The sequence below is a fragment of the Poecilia reticulata genome, chromosome 21 (genome assembly GCF_904066995.2).
Source record: "Poecilia reticulata chromosome 21, P_reticulata-male-v2, whole genome shotgun sequence".
NCBI lineage: Eukaryota > Metazoa > Chordata > Actinopteri > Cyprinodontiformes > Poeciliidae > Poecilia > Poecilia reticulata.
The window spans coordinates 23,041,954-23,056,917 of record NC_088850.1 but is presented as its reverse complement, the minus strand read 5'-3'; the positions used below and the strand labels follow the sequence as shown (position 1 = coordinate 23,056,917).

At 41.0% G+C, this 14,964-nt stretch overlaps 1 protein-coding gene across 1 annotated transcript in view; it reads left to right on the top strand.

The window, feature by feature from the left end:
- rev3l (REV3 like, DNA directed polymerase zeta catalytic subunit) overlaps positions 1–14,964 on the top strand; it is a 62,210-nt gene that overhangs the window by 1,024 nt on the left and 46,222 nt on the right. The gene's annotated exons all lie outside the window — the stretch shown is intronic.

Sequence of the window (14,964 nt, the reverse complement as noted above, 5' to 3'; positions counted from 1 at the left end):
ATGTTTCTGCTGGTAGCAGTGGCACATATGTGCTGCCCAGGAGCAACTTCCAACCATAGCGTTGTGGTGGCTTTTATTGTACTTACAGCAACCTGTGGAGCGCGGACAGCGTGCTGCCACATTGTCTAGTTAGTTTGAATACGTTGCTTTTAAAACAAACAAGCATTAAAAAAATAATAATAAAAAAACCCGACATGGAGTTCAGGGATATAAAAGGATACACGAGTGGACTGGATCAGCATCCTGATGTGAAGAGTAGAGCTGGTTAAGCAGTAGTTGTCCTCCTGATCACATAAAAGGAGAGTCTTTTGTGTGAGAACATCTTGTTTTTATTTCATGCCTTAATTATTCCCATTAGTAGAAATGTCATACATAAAAAAAAGACGTATCAGTATGTGATTTAGACATTTCCCTCAGTTTGACGCACTGCCTTTACTGTATTAAATGTGTTTTTAAGATACCCACTTTAGGCACATTAACACCCCCCCCCCCCCACACACACACACACAGACTGCACATAGTATCATTTCCCTTCTTAATAGCCCAAACTACCTTGTTTTCTTTTCTCCCTATATTTTCCCAACAGATCAAAATGCAATTATTTTGCCTTAACTGTATTTTCAGTTCTTAGTTCCCCCACTTAAAAAAAGAAAGTTAACCCCCCCCCACCCTTCCATTCCCCAATCAGCCAACCCCCGCTACATTGCAACCTCCACTAAGGATTTATCTCCATTGAGGATTAAAGGATTTAGGATGGAGTGGGTCAGAGTGTCGGTTGTAATTTGGGCCTGTTTGCATCTACTTGTGTACGGTTGTGTTAAAACGAGGATTTCCACTTATCAAAACAGAATAAAGCTAATCTAGTACAAAACATCAGTCCCAATTATGAGCAGTGTCCCATTGGAATGAATATCATCTAACTGGAAATTATGTTTGGGGAAAAGGAAGAGAAGTGAACAACCTCAGAAAATACAGCAGAATCCACTCAGTAACATCTGGGCATTCATTTCTTCTAAGCAGGTAACAGTATCTTGTGTGACACAACACAAGTCAATTATTAAAACCTTTTGCTAGACCTGCTTAAAATATGTATTTTCCATCAAAGATAGAATTTTTGTTGGATCACGTTTGTCTCACTCATAAAGAAGCACTGACGATATTCCAAGTTCTGCTAAAATGGCAACACCTTTGTTCTCTTGGGTCTAACCTTCCTTTGTGGGGAATGTTTAGTTTGGATGCTACTGAGCTCTCTCTGTGACTGGTTCCCTCCATATTCTCACAGTTTCATCCTCCTCCGGTTCATTTTATGACTCTATTCCCAGAAATAAAATCCCATTACCATCTGGAACATATTGCAGCAAACGGGGATCTTTCTTGGTTTTTTTTTTTGTTTTGTTTTTTTTTCTCAAAAAAATTCTTTCCTCATTGAAAATCGGACCACACCCTTCCAGGTCCATTCACTCTCCATGCTTTTCTTTTGTCCTTGCATTGAGTTTAGTTGACCAGTGAGCAGTTTAGGTAGTTGTGTGCCAGCTAATCCCTGTTTTTAGCCACCATGTGGCTCTGGCTGGATACCCATGCCTCATGTTCCCTGTCCTTCCCTGACCTAAGCAGTGAACACTCCCATCCATCTCATGTGTAATTTGATGCCACACTTCCTGCTCCCACCCTCTTTCCCCTTGCTGGAAGTATTCAGAGGCGGTCCTGCTGGTGTGGCAGACTGTTGCATACGAGAGCATTCCTGGAGAGAGGAGATAAAGAAAATCTGTTGTGAAAGTTTTATTTCTGATCAGTTTGTTTCTAGCTTCACAGGCAGCAAAGTTCAGCAATAAAACTACATTCACACTGCAACCTAAAGTTCTTTATTTTTTTGTCCTTATGCAACCCATGTCTGATCTTGTCATGACTCTGAACAACACAGATCAGATTTTTACAAATGTGACCCAGACCACTTGGATATGCTTTCCTAAATCTGATATGTATATCTTTTCAAATGTGACCTGTGTGTATGGTGTAGGTCAGTGGTCCCCAACCCCCGGTCCATGGCCCGGTACCGGTCCGTGGACCAATTGGTACCGGGCCGTGCAAGAAATGATTAAATATTTCCTTTTTATGTTTATCTGAGTCTGGAGGATCTTTTATTTTGAAAATCCTTTGACCGGATTCTCTCGGTTACTTGCGCACCAACACTGAGGCCACAAGCAGCAAAATGAGTAAGAAACAGATCAGACGTCTTTGGAAAGTTTCTTTGCAAAGGGGAAAAGGCCCAGAGAAGAGACAGGAGAATGGATTTATCCCGGACCGGTAGGTGAATCCCACATTACAAGCCCGCTCTGCGTAACATGCGGCGACCGGCTGCTAATGAGGCAATGAAGCTTCAAGCTGCTTCGCCACGTAGAGACCAAGCAGGCTGTGGATATAAGCAACACTTCGGGTGTCATTGTCTCCCATCACTCCCAGATGGGACCGTCTCGTTGCAGAGAAGCAAGCTCAGGGCTCCCGTTAGTCATTATCGTGAGTTAAAATTTTCACAAAAGTAAAATGTTAGTTTTTGTGGCGCATCTGTATCTTATTTTGAAGGGATATGTAAACGTTACCATAGCGACCAGAGTCGGAGAGCGTTTGGGCAGTGGTCAAGAGGAGATGAGTAGAGCTTGTGAGTCTGAAGTCTAGTTTAGACGGCAAGATTTAAGAATTGTCGGCCGATTCTCCAAACCTCTGTGACCACAGAGCTGATAAAAGTACAACAGGTTCATCGGTTCGTGTTCAGCCACACGGCACGAACCGAGTCCAGTCACGAACATCCCGATTCCAGAGGATAATCCAGTAAAACCCCCAACATAGTGGGAATTTAGAATAACCAAACACGGATGACGATGTAATAGCAGTAGTGATAGTTTGTGTACTAGTTTTAAGAGATAAAAGACGTAACAAAAAGAAAAGGCGGTGGATAAAATGCGACGGGAGCAGCCGCTTTATTTGCTGCACTATGATTTGGAGGTGACTATGTTTTTTTAACATTTTTAACCGAATAAACACAATAAACATATATAATAATGACCTTTACATATAATAATAAACATTTCCACATATCATCTCCGATATCCACCGGACTCACAGTTGAGCGATATGTCAGCTGTTTGGGATTCCCCTCTGTTCTTACGTCACCGCGCTTTCTGATTGGCTACCTGTCACATTCAACAGGTTTTATTCTCGTTCCCAGTCAGGGAAAACCCCACAGACTGCGATAAAAAGGCCAAGAAGAACCAAATTGGGCATATTGAGGCTTTACCGGGAACACCAACATTTCAGTAAAAAAAAAAAAAAAAGTTGAAATCAAAATTGAAATACGCAGGTCAGGCTTTTTAAAAATTGGTAGGCAGGGATTGGCCAGAAAACTGCAATCGGTGAACCCCATCAGACGATAATGTGCTGGGTCCGTTTGAACAACCACTTTAAAATCCCAAGATACACTACACCACTAGCATCCATGTTTACTTCCTCAAACACTGAGCTACACTACGTGTGATCTTACTGCGTCTTGTACTGCACATGTGGGACACTTTTAGGACATTTGTAGTTCACACAGGAGATCACATACAAGCTACATTGGAAATGAAAACAACCACACACACACACACACAAAAAGAAAAAAACGATTTCACAAAAGTCACAATTGAGCATTAAGGCCTGCTGTGTTAATGTATCCTAAGAGCTTATGATGCAACCTTTTGAGGATTGCCAGAATCGATTTTTCACACTTGGTGATAGTCGGCTCGGCCCAGATGTTGCTGTTGCCGATATGTTCTGGGTCTTAAGGCGGAGAGGCTGGCTGGTTTAGATCTTTACTTGTACATCTAAATGTTTATTAAGTTTGCATAAACAGAGAGAGGGAAACTGCATGACCAGCCAAACAGAATGGGAGGCCAAGCAGGGACGGATTTAGCTCCCTCTCCAGAGTAATCCTTCAGTGATGGGTTTTTGCTTTTATGCAAAGGTTGGCAAGAGGATGGGGAAAGTTTTATTAGAGGATCCTTAACCAAAAATATTCTGTTTCTGTAGCCTGGTACCTAAAGTTGCAGTCTTCAGCCAAGCTTCTGTCTTCCTTGCGACTCCCAAACTCAGCTCCTCCAGACTAGCGGGAGCAGCAATTAGCAAACACTTACTGGAACTGAGCATCTGCTGAGCTCATCATACGTACTACTTCTCAGTTGTAAATGGTATCATAGAGAAGCACTGTTGTGCTTCCTGATGCCAAAGGCATTAGGAAGTTTTCTTTAGACTAGATTCTTAAAGTTTTTGTGATTCATCTACTTATCCAAAAGATGGCTAAGTTTGAGTCTTGTCTGCATTTACAACTAAGATTAGTTCTGTTGCGATTGTGGCCTAGAAGTACTTGTATTTAGAACTTTAACTTGTCAGATAAAGGTCTGAATTATTTCTTTTGATCGGTGGGTCATTGACCAAATCTTATGATGCTGAAAATCGGCCTATTCCACTCAACCAGCTGATCTTGTGGTGTGCTTTTCTATTGTCCTTGCTCCCTGTTTACTTGGGTTAATTTCTAATTCTGTTCTAATTTCTGTCTGTGTTGCCTGTATTTAGTTTATAACTACTACAAACAGATTTGGCAACTTTTCTGTTTCTCAGTCACCAGGCATCCAGATGATTTGTGGTGTGTGGTATCTGGTTTCAGAGAGGCTTGTCCAGACACCATCAGGGCTGCCACAGCCTAGAGCTTTAATAGGTAAACAGCCACTGAAGTCTTCCCTCTGCCTTTTACTCGTCTGTGTAAATCACAGAAAAAATTGGGAGGAGGCTTTGTGCTTAGAGGCTGTAGTACCACAGTCTGGATGACTGACGGAAACCAGGAAAATCCTTTAACTCTAAACTAAGCATATAACTTCAATAAGAGTCCGAACAGTTTTATTAGAAGTCACTGAACTGTATTATCTAATTCTACAATGCCATGAATCACATTTGGTGATTTTTTTTTTGTTTTTAAATCAGATGCTTTAGACCTACAGCTTTGTGACATAAAGTCTCCTGTGGCGCTTAGAGCTTTTCAGCTAATGAATTTAATGGCTGTCATATCAGACATGGATCCATTATACTGGGGTTAGAGATTGAAAGAACAGCCACTGCTGTTCAAGGTCCAGATAGTTTTCATATTATGCTGTTTAGGCCTGTCGCAATAAATTAATTAATTGCATAATAAATTAAAACAAGCTCAGTAATTCCCATTTGCATGATTTATTGTTTTTCTCTTTCTACCAAAATCTCTTCCCGTTCTAGTATTAAATGGTCTTTAGAATTTTTAAAGTTTATTGATCTTTCACAGTGTGTTCTTCCATTATTATGGCATTTCCATTACATTACTTGCTTTTCGTAGTAACGTCTGGGACAATTTATTGCCCAACAAAATATGTTATAGCGACAGGCCTCATGCTGTTCATGTCATGTTTCTGTGTTCTTTTCAAACATCACAAAAGAAACAAGCTGTCCTTTTAATTTATCTTCTGTTCCTAAACAAACGCGTCTTGCAAAAGTCTTATCAAAGGTCATGTCAGCATTTGATCTATGAGATTTATTGATTAAAGCTAATGCGTTCTCAAAATCAGAATGTTTTTTTTTCTGCATGCAGCCCCACCCACAGATAGAGAAACAGGCCTCATCATCTTTCACTGTCATGTTTCCCTTTAAAACATATTTCACTGTCAGACCTGGAGAAAAAAAAGAGCCTACATGAACCTTTAATCCTTCCCATGCAGAGGCTGCTGTGCTGCCCACACCAGCCTTTCTTTAGTGGGGTTCCTTGTTTATCTGAGCATACAGTGGCTGCCTTGTTGTCCTTGCTGCTGTTTTAGCTCATTAAATCAGATTGATGGATCTAGAGCTCAGCACAGCTCCTCTGCAGGTACTTGCAGACTACAGGGATGACGCTGCCGCAGTCCTCTCCTCTTCATGGTTTCAGGTGGGACAGTAACATCTGGAGCTTTTTTCTCTCAGCAATCTTCAAATTGTAAAATCCTAAGCCTGAATATTTTTTGTCTTCTGTTGGAAAAAAAAACCCCTTTATGTCTGTGGTTGTGGCCCAGCTGTTAGTGATCCAGACACAAGGACACACACCCAGCAGTTGGATAATCTCGATGAAACCATGATTTGTCTTTAAATCTCATGTTCTCAATCAGGGAACTGTAACTCCAGTTCTCCAGAGCTACCGTCCTGCAACCTCAAGAAAACTGAATCGAATGAGTGGTTAAAACTATAGTAAGTAACGTTTTATATAAGAATGTTTCTTTTAGCATATATGTTAAAATTATGATGTTGTGACAGTGTAATATCAGACAGGTAATCTGAAAAAAAATCAAGTTCCTCTGCCTCCTCCCTGTGGTCCTACAGCTGCCTGTCAGAAACAACCAATCAGAGCCAGGAGGAGGGTCTTAGCATTGTCAATCACCCTTTTGTACACACTGCTCACATCCTCCTCTTAGTCTCTGCTAAGCTACAGCTTCTTCTCCACACAGGAGCCTGCTGTGTGGAGCACATGCTAACTAGCTTTCATATTCTCCAGGAACTCTTTGTTAATGGAAAACAAAGAGTTTTCCAGGAACAGTAAATTGTTTCTCCACCAGTAGCACAGCTGCATCTTGTACATAAGTGTGATTATCTAAGATCCACCTCCTGGCTCTGACTGAGTGGTGTATTTCTGCAGATAGCAGTAGGACCACAGGGAGAAGGTCGAAGAGCTCCTATATATGTATTTTTTCCCCACATAATCTGTCTGATCATAAACTGTCAGAACATAATGACAGTTTTAAGAAATAAAAGCACATCTTGTGAGAGTCATTGTAATATTAAAAAGCAACAATCACAGTATTTTACCCAGAATACAAATGCAGATTTACATTTATAATTAATAACTAAGCAAATTACAACGTCTTTAAGCTGGATGCTTCAGGTACTGCCGGTTATAATGCTGTTGAAGAGTGAGCTAGCCTTCATTTATCGCCATGGTGAGCAAGTAGTCTTTTTGGGAGCAGATAACAGAAAGTGTGTGTGTCCTTTGATTTAATTTTAGGAATACACCAGCATTTAATATGAAGTGCTGGTTAATAGCGAGGCAACTGTGAAGCAGGTTTTTACTAAAGCTGTCCATTCTTCTGTTGTTTATCAGCCGTCTATAAAGAGAGAGGCCCATGTTGACGCGTGGTGTCGGGTCATGTCAGGTCTTCTGGCTTGTCTCCTGCATCATCAAGAGAAAAAAAAAGGGGAGGGCAGCTTTGGAAGCCAAAAAGAAGGCTCCCCACTCGGTGGTCCCAGAGGGCTATTGTTAGTGCTGGTAGGAGAATCCTGCAGGGGTTAGCAGCAGAATAAGACCTTGTTGAAAGTGAATGAGAGGGTTAGGGGTCTAAGAAAAAACCTGAATCAGTGCAGCGGTGGGTTAAAACTGTGATGCTCTGCTGTCTACCATTGAGGACTGTGTGGATGTGATGCATGCTTGTGCACAACACACCGACAATGCAGATTAATGCCTGTGTGCAAACATATTTGTGGAAGTGAACTACATTCCGAGAGTTTCTGTGAAGATGGTTTATAAAGAGCCTGCTCTTTTGTTTGTTTATGTGAGGAGGTCTTGGAAAACGTTCATTTGGTATGGAGTGCAATTGAACAAATATGCTTTGTTCTTTACAGCAGCAGTCTGCATGCATTTCAGCTGCACGGTGTGAAAGTCAATGAACTCTTTCACCTCCTCACAGTTCAGCGTTGCTGTAACCACGAGCCTTTCCCCATAAGGCTTCACACTGCCCGAGTCCTTATGATCAATTCTTAATTCCATAGCAGTGTATGCTTAATCTGAAGAAGGAGAGCAGAGAGAAGAGGTGGAGAGAGTTTCTGGCCAAAAAAATTAAAAAGAAACACAAATGGAGTGTTTCTCTCTGTGCTGTTAAAAACTGTAATTGGCATCTTCAGCTTGAGTTCTGCATATGTGAGAAGCTTTCAGGGGCAGTCTTCTTTCCAGTGAGGTGATGAAACCCCTGTGCTGTTACTTTCATGTGTTAACTTCCTCTCCATACCCCCAGTGGCTATCTCACACAAAATGTAGATCTTCTTCATTGCCTCAAAATGAAACCTTTATTTCTTAACAGTTTTTCATGGCCATTTGTTTTTCAGACCGTAATCTGTTAACGATGCCGAGAGTGGGAATGACAGAAGCCGAGAAGAAGAGAGCAAAAGGGGAGGATGAAGGAGGGAGGGTGCTGTTGAAGAGAGCAGGCATACGTGTGAGCATTGCTCCACCAATGCGCCAGCAGAGCCGCCGTTCCGTTCCCACTCTTCATGATGTGTGCCGGAGAGCGAGACGCGCTGTGAATATCAAATTTGGAGAAGCAGAGAAAAGGAGGGCAGGCGGTGCTCAGAAATCTCTGTTGTGTAGTGAAAACCCACAGCGGTCCTCTGATCGATGCATTAATGAGTCATTCTGTAGATGCAGGCAAACTGTCACACACTAACACACACACACACTATCATCCAGCAGATTGGGTTTTATTAGCTTTAAAAGTTCTTCTAGAACTTTGAAACTGAAGGACGTGTGTGTACGGCATAACAGGATGCAATTTGCTGAGTTTTGTGACCAGGGTATGAATAGAAATCTCTGGATGTTATCAGAGTAGCTGCAGGCAGCTGAAGGATTTCCTCTGTGTTGCTCAGGCAGCCTCTATGTGCTGATCCCTGATGCCCTGCTCCAGGTAAACATGGGTCATTATGACAGTCCCTTAGTATGTTAACCTAGAGTGAAATCTAATTTATAAAACAGGATGTACAATGTTATTATTATTAGTAGTAGTAGTAGTATAAATAATATACATGCTTTTACAAAAATCTTGAATAAATCCTTAAAGGCACAGTATTTAACTTTTCTAAAAATTGGTTTGGACATTTGTTGAAACTGCCGCCATGTTGTGAGAATGAGACATAAGCTATGAAAAGATCCATCTTCTCTTCCTCCTCCAAAATAATGATTTTTTAAATATAAAAAAATCACATTATTTTGCCATTACAAATGTTCCAATGTGGCTCTCTTATAAGGAACATAATGGGGTGTAAGAGCATTCTTTTAGCCAGCTGACATGCAGTGCTCAGCAGAAGGTAGGACGTGCTGCAGAAATCTCGGGTTACATTAGGGTTTTTCCTGGAATCTCACTAAAAGGACTTTAAACTGTAGGTTTAGTGTGACTTAAAATGTTTAATAGTTTAAAACTTGTCTTTTAAAGCATACATCGAACCTCAAATCCGGCCTATGTTTTTTAATTCCAGCCTTTTTTTTTTTTTTTTTTTTACTGAATATCATCACCCCATTTTAAACTTTTGCTGCAGTCCATGTTGCGTAGAGGGGAAGGAGTGTTTTCAACAGGAGCTCCTTTGCCCTTTGTTCTCACCTCATGCCCCCCTGTCCTTAACCCCCCAGGCCTTTCTTGCAGGCCTCCTGTGAACTCGGAGGTCCCCACTGAATGCCTTTAAACTGCTGTGGGCAGTCCCTACCCTCCTCCTCCACTCATTCTGTGGCCCCACACTCACATTCCTTAACATCAGGTGGTCACAGTCATTATTTGGGACAAATTGGAAGTGGATCCAAGTGAAATGGCAAAGCCCCTTTTGATGCTGTGTGGAGCGTGTTCTGACCAGAATGACACACGGGTTAAAACATCAAATACCATTTAAAACTCACTGGAAGAAACAAAAATATGCAAAGTAGATTACAATTTAATCTAATAGATCTTAGAAAATGTTAAAAGATAAGGGAAGCTGGTGCATACGGTCAGTCCAGATAATTCTGAGGTGATTTGTGTTCAGTGTGTCTGTTAGTGAGTGCACTCTGTGCCCCGTCTTGCTGCTGCCTTCAGGCTGTGCTTGGCCTACATGTCCCACGCTGATGGGTCCTAGTATTGATATGTGCAGTGCTGGTCCCAAAAAGACCCACTACAGTTGCCCATTCTTCTCCCACTCATTCCGTCTTTGCCTCTCTAACGAGAAGCTTTCTTAAGGACATGACTTGGTTTTTGCAACTTTCATTATGCACACTTTTAAAAACTTCAGCTTATGAAGAATGAACATGGATTTAAATTTGTTTATGAACAGCAAATGAAATGGAATTTCACATTTTATAAGTTTATATTTATTTGTGATTTTAAAAAATGTATTATCGTCATAATAACGTCATGAAACATTAATGAAAAGTTTCACTAAGGAAACTTTTCCCGTTTTAAGTGGAAAAGCTTAACACATTTACTCTGCAAGAGTAAATTCATCAGTAATCTATAACTTTGCTTGGATGCTTAAGCACTGGGTCTTGTTTCCTTACTCTGAGTCGGCTTTGAAAAACATGACTGAGTCAGAGATATGACCTTGCAGTAAGGTATTAAACTGTTAGATATTGTGAAACGAATGTTGTGAGGGTAATTGAAAACAGCTCTTTGAATAATGCAACAACTGGCTTACTTTATTCTTGAAGTTTAGGAATATTGAATGTAGACTTAATTAGAATTGCACAAATTGCAGTTTTCTGGCTGGTCACTGATCTAAAAAAAACAACAAAAAAAACATAAAATTGGCTACAGTGGGTGGGTCCATCAGTCAGTCCTCTCTCACAGCAAACATAAAGTGGACAGTGGTGGATTTTCACGTCTTTGCAGAGATATGCAAGATTGGTTTCTAATGTATCGGCTGAAAACCAAACGCCCAAAATCAAGGAAATTGAGACCAATTTGTTGGTGCACCTCTGGACTTAATCTTTGCCCATTTAAAATAGACTTTGGTGGCTCTGTGGTGTGTGATCTTAGGCTGATCACACACCAGGCTGTCTCTGATTCACTCGTGCCATATCTACATTCACACAGCAGGTAAATGCAGCCGGCACCTGATGGTTTTGTTGTTTTTTTTAAAGGGACAGTATTGAATAACATCAACCTTTTTGAGCTTTCCATCATGGTATAGTGTTATTCCCTCATCAAAACAATATCCTGGAGTGTTGCCTTGATTCTTTCATGCATGTTTGAGAAATTTAGTCTCCCATGGCAACCATTCAACTGTACAAAATGGCTGGGTGCACCAAAGTGCAGCTCTTCCTCTTTTAAAGCTTTTCAGAGCTGGAGAGTCACAGATTCCGCCTCACAGAGCAACCCTCTCACAATTGAAGGAACTAGCTAGCTCCTTCAGACTAGCCAGCAACAATTGGCAAACACCTGGTGGAACTGCACATCTGCTGAGCTCATTACAGGAGCTAATTCTCAGAGCAATACTGGTAAAAATGTTGATAAAGGGTTAATAGAGGAGCCATGTTGTGATGACTTCATGAGTTTCAGAAAGAGCAGGAGTTTTTAAAGAGACAGAGACCCAACTTCAAGGCATTAAATACAAGGTCACATTTCCTTTAAGTAATATATATATATAATATATATATATATATATATATATATATATATATAGCGTTGTTATAACAACTGAAGGTAACATGGTTACTTGATTGGGCTATAAAATGCCACTATATGGCTGGAAAACGCATATTACTGCCTCTTTAAAAAATCTTTTTTCCAGATGCCACCCATCTCCGACTTTTTTTTCATTGCTGACTGAAAGGCACAATTCTATGATATAGAGATATACAGTCTGCTGCCTTCATCTGCAGCCACACAACTCAGCTAGCAGAAACAAAGTTACAGCTGACCAGCATCATACTGCAGCCAGGCTCTGTTTCTTTGCCCATATTTCTGAAGATTCAAGATATTCTGCAAAGTGACGATGGGCGTACGATACCTTCCAAGTCACCATCTGGTCAGCTTCGACCTTTCTGCTCAGAGAACAGGCTCGGCAGCGTTCTGTCTGTGTCCTCTGCCAGGGAGGTGTCTGAGAGAGCTGGCAACGAGGTGTGGACATCTTTCCTTTTTCAAGCTCATCATGTAGAAGAGAGACATGGTGGGTACACAGTGCTTAAGGGAAGCTGCTTCATACCCACTGAGAAGGGGCAGCTTGTCTTTGACAGCTTCCCCTTCTGTCTAAGACAAGCTGCCCCTAGCAAATTTAATTCGGCTAGCGTTACTACCTGCAAACGGTCTCTGTACATTTCTCTTAATCTGCATTTGCTGTTTTTAATAACTGTAGTATTATTACTCTTATGTTCTGACTTTGCTCCACTTTACACTTGGTGAAAATCTGAATGTTCCACTTTGACTAACTGCTGTTGCATCTAATATTCTCACTGTGTCACAATAAAGTATTTTTTATTTCATTCTGTAAGAATAGTGCTTGTTGCTGAAGCGGTCATTCCTTAGCATTCAAATTACACAGAGCTGCATTGTATGATGCAGCTCTGGGTCTGGCTGGAGCAAATATGGCTGTTATAAACATTATAACTCATGTTATAAAGTTGTAATAACTTGATAACATGACATGTAATATGATGTAGACAGTTGCCTATTGCATTGTGTGTGAAGGGAAACTGTCTCCATCTTATCTATAATCTACTCATTTGGACGTCCCATATTAACTTTAAAATATTACTGTCCTCATTGCTGCTTTTGTTGCTTTGCGATCGAACCCATTCAACTTGATTGATGGAATACTCACAATGCAAAAATGCTGCTCTGGGTTTTCTGGGTTAGCTACAGAACTTGCTGCACTGTATGATCCAAGCACATCGCTAGTGCAGCCAGCTGAAAACATAACAAACTAACGTTAGTCCCATTGATGTCTCGATGTCTAGCTTGTGTCATGAGGTGGTAGAACTTCCTGCTTTAAATGTGCTAATGCTAATGGATCACCTGAAGTAACTGCAATAGAGAATTGCAGATGTGTCTTTGCTGAATAGAAGTCTAAGGGAAGTGGAAGTTTATCATTTTCGAAATAAAATATTTTTCAAAAATAAAGTACTCCAGCCGCACAGGAGAGTGATGAAATCTGCATGACTATAGGAACTACGTCTCCTTCTAGTGCACCTAAGAATGGTTGTAAAGGACATCATGGAGGAAGAACAAGAACTTCCTAAAGAGGCAAATTTCAAGGTATCAAATTGCTTAGTCATTTTTCTTTTAAGTCATATTTTCTACAGCATTTTATAACAACTGAATGTATAGTCACTTGGTTGTGCTTTAAAATGACACTACGTGTCTGGAATACCGCCTATGTAAAGAAGTGAAATGTAACATATGATGTTCTTGTATGAAACAGAGCTGGAGTGTGATACCAGCTCTCCTATCAGAGCCATACTTGCTCCAGCCTGACCCAGAATCTGACCAAAGATTATACAATGCAGCTCTGTGTAATTGCACAGCAGGGAGCATAAAGTCCTTGTGTGCTGACTGCTCATCTGTATATTTGCGCCCCTTTGTCCTCTGCAGTTAATTTGGAGAGCAGATGATGGCAGTGGATCCATTAGAAAGCCTGTGATTTACAGGGTTGTCGCCCTCCTCTGTTCTCTCTCTCCTTTCATTGCGCTCTTAATGCTCTCTTCCTCAGCAACACACACAGACACTCTCATGCACAAACACTGACCCATGCTCGCTGCTTGTGCCTGATATTTTTTATCGTGCCTCAGCAAGTAAACACTAAAGCCTCACTTCCAGCAAGGCAATCTGGGGCTTCACTCCATGAAGTCTTTGTTTTAATCCATTGGAATGACAAGAACATATCTGCAAACACCACTGATATTTAATTCAGGAAAGCCAATTGGGTGGACGTGCTGCCACCAGAGCTGCTATGATTTGATAGAAGCTATTGATTGGCTGCTGTTGTGATCCAGAATGTCCATTTCTGTCTGCCATTAACTGGATTCATACATTTACTGGGTCACACACACAGAAGCGTTCCAGCTTTTCTAATTTCATCGGCAGGCTTTGGTGTGTTTATGGACATTTGTGTTTTTCGGTGGAAGCACATTTTTCTTTCTGGAGACTCCTCATTATGTGTACGTCTGCAAGTGTAAGCGGTTGTGTTTTCTGAGTAAATTATAACATGTCCAAGCCCAGGGGCTGCATCCACGGAAGAACCCAGGCTACCTGGGCGGTTAGGCCGGGTTCTTTGTTGATCTCAAGGACTAGAAGAAAAGTGAGCAGCTGTGAAACTGGATGTCTAGCCTTCAGATTATTCCTGCTCTTACCTCTGTGTATGTCCTGTCGCCTAGCAGCCGTGACTGTGCTAAACATAAGCTGGTTAAAAATCTCTTTTATTATTTATGTAATCCTTAATTGATGAATTGATTTTATATGTAGCAAACATGCATTCAATTGCAAAAAAAACACAACCTCTTTAAGCTTCACCAGATTGTATTATATTTAAACATGTTGTAGGTCAAAACTGTCACTACATTGTGACAGTGTAATATGAGTCGAGTAATCTGGAAAAAATCAAGCTCCTGTGTGTCCATGTGGTTCTACTACTATGTCCAGAAGTAAACCACCTCTGGAGTAACCAATCGGAGCCAAGAGGAGGGTCTGAGCTCTGTCAGTCATGTAAGTGATGCTCATGAGCACGAGCATGATTGACTGCACTTAGACCCGCCTCCTGGCTCTGATTGGTTGTTTCTGACTGGGGGCTATGCATTTCTGCAGATCGCAATGGAACTACAAGGAGAATAAAAAGGAGCTCTATTTCTTTTTTCACATATTATTTCTCATGTCATACTGTCACAACATAGTAAAAGTTTGAAGAAATATGTAAAAAAACAAAAAAACATTTATTATGGAAGTTACATACTGACTATTAAAATTGGTTCTCCTCCTGCTCAGTCTGCTGTTATTATAAGAAAGAAAATCTCCCCTTTGGCCTGGATTGGATCTTGGGATTGGGTGGGTTTACAAGGATACACACTGGATCTGTCCTTCAAATTGAGGGAAAAGAAGGACATATTTGTGGGCCGCCTTTTGAGCATCATTCAAATTTAGGCAGCCTTCATTGCATTGCTCTGACATT